An 8,083-nucleotide genomic window follows, 5' to 3' on the forward strand; every position below is an offset into this window, starting at 1 on the left:
GAGACCAGGGTGCTGTTTGAGAGGTAACCATGGAGCTGCTCCAGCTGTTGGAACATCAACACACCCTTCTGACATCAGAGAGAGGCCCCCTGAGAACAGACTGATCCACTTCATCCCTGTCCCAAACACACAACACACACACACACCATACCCCTAAACACACAACACACACACACCATACTCCTAAATACACAACACACACACACATACCATACCCCTAAACACACAACACACACACACACATACAATACCCCTAAATACACACACACACACACACTCTCAGCAGGCCCATAGAGCCGTGTATACACACACACACACACACACACACACACACACACACACACACACACACACACACACACACACATTCCTTAAGAACAATCATCTGTCATTCGGGCAGAATTCCACACTCACGGCCTTCAGTTTAGAGGTTGGAGAATTAATTTGGAAATTTACATTCCAACAGCTGTGGTCTCATCTGCTTGTACGGACAGAGAATGCACCACTGTGTGAGTGAGTGTGTGTGTTTGTACAGACAGAGAATGCACCACTGTCCCAGGAATTATGAGGATCAAGTCCATTATACACCTCAACTAGATCAGAGTGTGTGTGTGTGTGTGTGTGTGTGGTGTGTGTGTGTGTGTGTGCGTGCGTGCGTGTGTGTGTGTGTGTGTGTATGCGTCTATCAGTGAAGGATTTAAGAGTAGTCTCTCCACTCCTCTCTTTGAACAGAGAGTAAATGCGTTCCCCAACGCACGGAGCGAGCTGATCAAGTCTTTATGTGTTGAGGAAGTCCACGCTTTAAGCTGGAAAAGCCCTGATTTCATGTTGTACCCATATGGGCTTGGGGGTTTTCAGGCGAGGTCAGGGCCGAGTCAGAGGTAAACATCAATCAACAGTCTACAGATTCATCCCAAATGGCACCCTAATCCCTATGAAGTGCACTTTTTTTGACCAGATGGCATGCTATTTGGGACACTTCCTCACAGTTTGTAGTGCACTTCGTTTGACCAGATAGCGTGCTATTTGTGACACACACTCAGAGTTGGCTGTTCTGTAGAATGACAGCATAACATCATTATACGGCTGGTGCACATGATGGTAAATTACTGGATAAAGTTGACTCTACTAACGGCTGATCTAAGGACAGTTCATATTTTTTATCCTAATGGTTATGTTTAGAATCAGGAAAGGGTGACCTGATCCTAGATCAGAGTGTGTACATGGATTGGTGATGCCTCTACAGTATGTTGTAAAGGATAGAAACCAAACTGATGTGAGTGGGTCACAGAGAGAGAGATAGAGAGAGAGATACAGAGAGAGAGAGAGAGAGAGAGAGAGGTAAACCACTTCTCCAATCTTTTTGGCTCTATAACAAAGAACAAACAGCAAAAACATAAACATGATCAAATACAAATCTTAGAATCAACTATTAAATACTACCAGAACCCACTGGATTCTCCAATTATCTTGAATGAGCTACAGGACAAAATAAAAACCCTCCAACCCAAAAAGGCCTGTGGTGTTGATGGTATCCTCAATGAAATGATCAAATATAGAGACAACAGTTTCAAATTGGCTATACTAAAACTCTTTAACATCATCCTTAGCTCTGGCATCTTCCCCAATATTTGGAACCAAGGACTGATCACACCAATCCACAAAAGTGGAGACAAATTTTACCCCAATAACTACCATGGAATATGCGTCAACAGCAACCTTGGGAAAATCCTCTGCATTATCATTAACAGCAGACTCGTACATTTCCTCACTGAAAACAATGTACTGAGCAAATGTCAAATTGGCTTTTTACCAAATAACAAACCACGTATTCACCCTGCACGCCCTAAATGACAAACCAAAACAAAGGCAAAGTCTTCTCATGCTTTGTTGATTTCAAAAAAGCCTTCGACTCAATTTGGCATGAGGGTCTGCTATACAAATTGATGGAAAGTCGTGTTGGGGGGAAAACATACGACATTATAAAATCCATGTACACAAACAACAAGTGTGTGGTTAATATAGGCAAAAAATACACACATTTCTTCCCACAGGGCCGTGGGGTGAGACAGGGATGCTGCTTAAGCCCCACCCTCTTCAACATATATATCAACGACTTGGAGCAGGCACGAGAAAAGTCTGCAGCACCCGGCCTCACCCTACTAGAATCTGAAGTCAAATGTCTACTGTTTGCTGATGATCTGGTGCTTCTGTCACCAAACAAGGAGGGCCTACAGCAGCACCTAGATATTCTGCACAGATTCTGCCAGACCTGGGCCCTGACAGTAAATCTCAGTAAGACCAAAATAATGGTGTTCCAAAAAAGGTCCAGTCGCCAGGACCACAAATACAAATTCCATCTAGACACCGTTGCCCTAGAGCACACAAAAAACTATACATTCCTTGGCCTAAACATCAGCGCCACAGGTAACTTCCACTAACCTGTGAACGATCTCAGAGGCAAGAAGGGCATTCTATGCCATCAAAAGGAACATAAAATTCAACATACCAATTAGGGTCTGGCAAAAAATACTTGAATCAGTTATAGAACCCATTGCCCTTTATGGTTGTGAGGTCTGGGGTCCGCTCACCAACCAAGAATTCACAAAATGGGACAAACACCAAATTGAGACTCATGCAGAATTCTGCAAAAACATCCTCAGTGTACAACGTAGAACACCAAATAATGCATGCAGAGCAGAATTAGGCCGATAACCGCTAATTACCAAAATCCAGAAAAGAGACGTTAAATTCTACAGCCACCTAAAAGGAAGCGATTCTCAAACTTTCCATAACAAAGCCATCACCTACAGAGAGATGAACCTGGAGAAGAGTCCCTTAAGCAAGCTGGTCATGGGGCTCTGTTCACAAACACAAACAGACCAAACAGAGCCCCAGGACAGCAACACAATTAGACCCAACCAAATCATGAGAAAACAAAAATACAATTACTTGACACATTGGAAAGAATTATCAAAAAAACAGAGCAAACTAGAATGCTATTTGGCCCTAAACAGAGAGTACACAGCGGCAGAATACCTGACCAATGTGACTGACCCAAACTTAAGGAAAGCTTTGACTATGTACAGACTCAGTGAGCATAGCCTTGCTATTGAGAAAGGCCGCCGTAGGCAGACCTGGCGCTCAAGAGAAGACAGGCTATGTGCACACTGCCCACAAAATGAGGTGGAAACTGAGCTGCACTTCCTAACCTCCTGCCCAATGTATGACCATATTAGAGACACATATTTCCCTCAGATTACACAGATCCACAAAGAATTTGAAAACAAACCCGATTTTGATAAACTCCCATATATACATCACAGCAGCAAGATGTGTGACCTGTTGCCACAAGAAAAGGGCAACCAGTGAAGAACAAACACCATTGTAAATACAACCCATATTTATGCTTATTTTTTCCCCCTTTTGTTAACCATGTGTACATCGTTACAACACTGTATATACATAATATGACATTTGTAATGTCTTTATTCTTTTGAAACTTCTGTGACTGTAATGTTTACTGTTCATTTTTATTGTTTATTTCACTTTTGTATATTATCTACCTCACTTGCTTCGGAGAGACAGAGGGAGAGAGGGAGACAGGGAGATAAACAGAGAGAGAAAGAGAGAGAAACAGAGAAACAGAGAGAGAAAGAGAGAGAGAGAGAAAGAGAGAGAGAGAGAGAGAAAGAGAGAGAGAGACAGAAAGAGAGAGAGACAGAAAGAGAGACAGAAAGAGAGACAGACAGACAGACAGACAGACAGACAGACAGACAGACAGACAGACAGACAGACAGACAGACAGACAGACAGACAGACAGACAGACAGACAGAGACAGAGAGAGAGAGAGAGAGAGAGAGAGAGAGAGAGAGTCCGAGAGTCCGAGAGAGAGAGACAGAGAGAGAGACAGAGACAGAGACAGAGACAGAGACAGAGACAGAGACAGAGAGAGAGAGAGAGAGAGAGAGAGAGAGAGAGAGAGAGAGAGAGAGAGAGAGAGAGAGAGAGACAGACAGACAGACAGACAGACAGACAGACAGAGAGGGGACAGTGTGGAAGTAAACAGTAAAGAAAGGGGGAGAGGATGAGACAGAAAGACAGGAAGAATAAAGACAGAAAGAATGGAAGGACTCCTCTGGTCTAGGCCTGTCAGTCAGGGTCTGAAGCCAGCCTGTAATTTATCCGTTGCAGCTCGATGAGGGAAGGCTAAGTCTAACTCTTAACATGATTCATCTGGGCGTCCCCATGGGGCAAGGTGAGTAGAAGGTGGTACAAAATGAATGGGTGGAATGTTTGGTGTGCTAGTGTAAACCTCCCAGGGACTCTGCTCTGTTTCTCTTTTTCTCTCTCTTTCACTCTCTCTCTCTCTCTCTCTCTTTCACTCTCTCTCTCTCTTTCACTCACTCTCTCGGACTCTCTCTCTCTTTTACTCTCTCTTTCACTTGCTCTCTCTCTCTCACACACACTCACTCTTTCTCTCTCTCTCACTCACTCCCTCTTTCACTCGCTCTCTCTCTCTCACTCACCCTCTCTCTCTTTCACTCCCTCTCTCTCTCTCTATGTGTCTTTCTCTGTGTGTGTCTCTCCTCTGTATGTCTCTCTCCTTCTTTCTTTCTCCATCTCACTCTCTCTCCTCCCATCACAACTGTGATCTTGTGGGCACCCATTAGATCCACCAGCAATGTGGTCACATATATCAGTGTTAAGTAGTGATATTAGAGTTCAGGTGGTCCTTCACGCTTCAGCAAACTAAGGAAAGGAGGGGTGCTCAACAACAATGACAAAAATCATGAAAATGGCTTACCAAGAATAAAAAATAAAAAAAACTAATTGGAGCACTCATCAACAAAAAGAGATGTATTTATTTTTGCTCAATTTAATCCATTGTAGTCACCTGTTCGCATCCTGTACAATAGTAACATTAGACTCGATATCTTAACAAACGTTAAATCTAAGTGATTTGGATTAAGTGAGGAGTATGTTTCAATTGTGAAGTAGCAGCCTTGGTCTGGCTGATTGTGAAGTAGAAGCCTTGGTCTGGCTGATTGTGAAGTAGCAGCCTTGGTCTGGCTGATTGGCTGATTGTGAAGTAGCAGCCTTGGTCTGGCTGATTGGCTGATTGTGAAGTAGCAGCCTTGGTCTGGCTGATTGTGAAGTAGAAGCCTTGGTCTGGCTGATTGTGAAGTAGCAGCCTTGGTCTGGCTGATTGTGAAGTAGCAGACTTGGTCTGACTGATTGTGAAGTAGCAGCCTTGGTCTGACTGATTGTGAAAGTTAAGGCAGACTTGCTAGAACAGCATTAGCAGAAATCAAGCTGTAAAAGTACATTTCCTGCTGACCCTTAAGGACACCGGCCAAAGCAACTACTTATTTTTCAGCCAGGTCAACAGGCTCCCACATTTGTTGATGTTTGTCTAAGGTAGTTATACATTTTTTTCAATACAGAAACTCAATTTGAGTGAAACGATTCTGTGCTGTGATAGCCTAGTGCTCTGCTCCTATACCAAACAGACTGGTTAAATAATATATTTCCCAACCCTCCTCTCTGTCAGTACAGTGTAGCTAGCCGTTTGCTAGCCTAGCGCTCCACTCCTATACCAAACAGACTGGTTAAATAAACACAGCAGAACCAGATCGGAGCTTGTTACCTCATGCCGTTTGACATGCCGTTTGTTTGTTCAAATGTGCTTCTACTGAAATGCCTGGTTAGTGAGCTAATGCCTTCTAAACTGAGCACATAGAGGAGTAGGAGGGATGGAGGAAGGAGAGGGACTTCAGAGGCAGAAAACTTACATCCATATTTTTCCAATATGCTGGTATGTCTGTCGGCCCTAGGAGCAGACTGGGGGTGTATCACAAATGGAACGCTATGGAACGCTATTTCTCATTGGTCCTCGTCAAATGTAGTACACTACACAGGGAATAGGGTGCCGTTTGGACGTGACCTAGAGGATTCGTGAGGCGGGCTGAAGGCTGACACACTTCTTTGAATTGAGTAGAATCAACAATTCGGTGGAAAAGTAAGAGATGGAGGAAGGAAACTCAGCTCAACAAATGTCACCAGTAATCTGGTCGACAGACGGACGGTGAGAAGAGGAAAGTTCTGGAAAAGATGAAAAGATGTCATTCCTGGAGAACCAGCGTACAGTACATCACTACTTCCTGCTCTTGATTAGAGGGACAAACTGATTTGTTGCTGAATGTAATGAATTAAGACCAAGTCTACATTCCAAATTGGTGCCCTATTACCCATAGGGCTCTATCAAAAGTAGTGCATTATATGTAGGGAATACGGTGCCAGCCCTGGTCTAAAGTAGTGGACTATATGTAGGGAATAGGGTGCCAGCCCTGATCTAAAGTAGTGCACTATATGTAGGGAATAGGGTGCCAGCCCTGGTCTAAAGTAGTGCACTATATGTAGGGAATAGGGTGCCAGCCCTGATCTAAAGTAGTGCACTATATGTAGGGAATAGGGTGGCAGCCCTGGTCTAAAGTAGTGCACTATATGTAGGGAATAGGGTGCCAGCCCTGGTCTAAAGTAGTGCACTATATGTAGGGAATAGGGTGCCAGCCCTGGTCTAAAGTAGTGCACTATATGTAGGGAATAGGGTGCCAGCCCTGGTCTAAAGTAGTGCACTACTTTAGGGAATAGGGTTCCATTTGGAATGCAATCAGAGACAAAGATCTCAACTGCCCCAGAGGGAACTACAGAAGGAGAGCGCTATGTAGGGTGTTACCAAATTAACTTACAGGACATTACTACTGTACATCAATGGAGGCTTTAAAAGTTGTTAGTTGAAGTTGACAGAAACAAGACGTATCCAATATAGACAGAGACGGTGATTACCAACCAAAACTCAACACAAACATCTACTATCTAAACACGGTGACATGTCTGATCTGCATTGACATCACCAGTGTTGCCTAGAGACAGTTTCCAGAGTGGTTAATTACAGCAGGCCACAACTATCAATCCAGATCATTATATATTATATAGTTGGCACTGGCAGAATATTTTGATGTTCTAATGTTGTGATATTCTGATGTTGTGATATTCTGATGTTGTGATATTCTGATGTCCTGATATTCTGATGTCCTGATATTCTGATGTCCTGATATTCTGATATTATGTTCTGATATTATGATGTTCTGATATTGTGATGTTCTGATATTATGATGTTCTGATATTATGATGTTCTGATATTGTGATGTTCTGATATTCTGATGTCCTGATATTCTGATGTTCTGATATTCTGATGTTCTGATATTCTGATGTTCTGATATTCTGATGTCCTGATATTCTGATGTCCTGATATTCTGATATTATGTTCTGATATTATGATGTTCTGATATTGTGATGTTCTGATATTATGATGTTCTCATATTATGATGTTCTGATATTATGTTCTGATATTATGATGTTCTGATATTGTGATGTTCTGATAGTATGTTCTGATGTTCTGATATTATGTTCTGATATTATGATGTTCTGATATTATGTTCTGATATTCTGATGTTCTGATATTCTGATGTTCTGATATTGTGATGTTCTGATATTATGATGTTCTGATATTATGATGTTCTGATATTGTGATGTTCTGATATTATGATGTTCTGATATTATGTTCTCATATTATGATGTTCTGATATTATGTTCTCATATTGTGATGTTCTGATATTATGATGTTCTGATATGATGTTCTCATATTATGATGTTCTGATATTGTGATGTTCTGATGTTCTCATATTATGATGTTCTCATATTATGATGTTCTGATATTGTGATGTTTTGATGCTGTGATGTTCTGATATTCTGATGTTCTGATATTGTGATGTTCTGATATTGTGATGTTTTGATGGTGTGATGTTCTGATATTATGATGTTCTGATATTGTGATGTTCTGATATTGTGATGTTCTGATATTATGTTCTCATATTATGATGTTCTGATATTATGATGTTCTGATATTGTAATGTTCTGATATTGTGATGTTCTGATATTATGATGTTCTCATATTATGATGTTCTGATATTGTGATGTTCTGATATTGTGATGTTCTGATAGTATGTTCTCATATTG

Source organism: Salvelinus namaycush, unplaced genomic scaffold (genome assembly GCF_016432855.1).
Source record: "Salvelinus namaycush isolate Seneca unplaced genomic scaffold, SaNama_1.0 Scaffold1089, whole genome shotgun sequence".
Classification (NCBI taxonomy): Eukaryota; Metazoa; Chordata; class Actinopteri; order Salmoniformes; family Salmonidae; genus Salvelinus; species Salvelinus namaycush.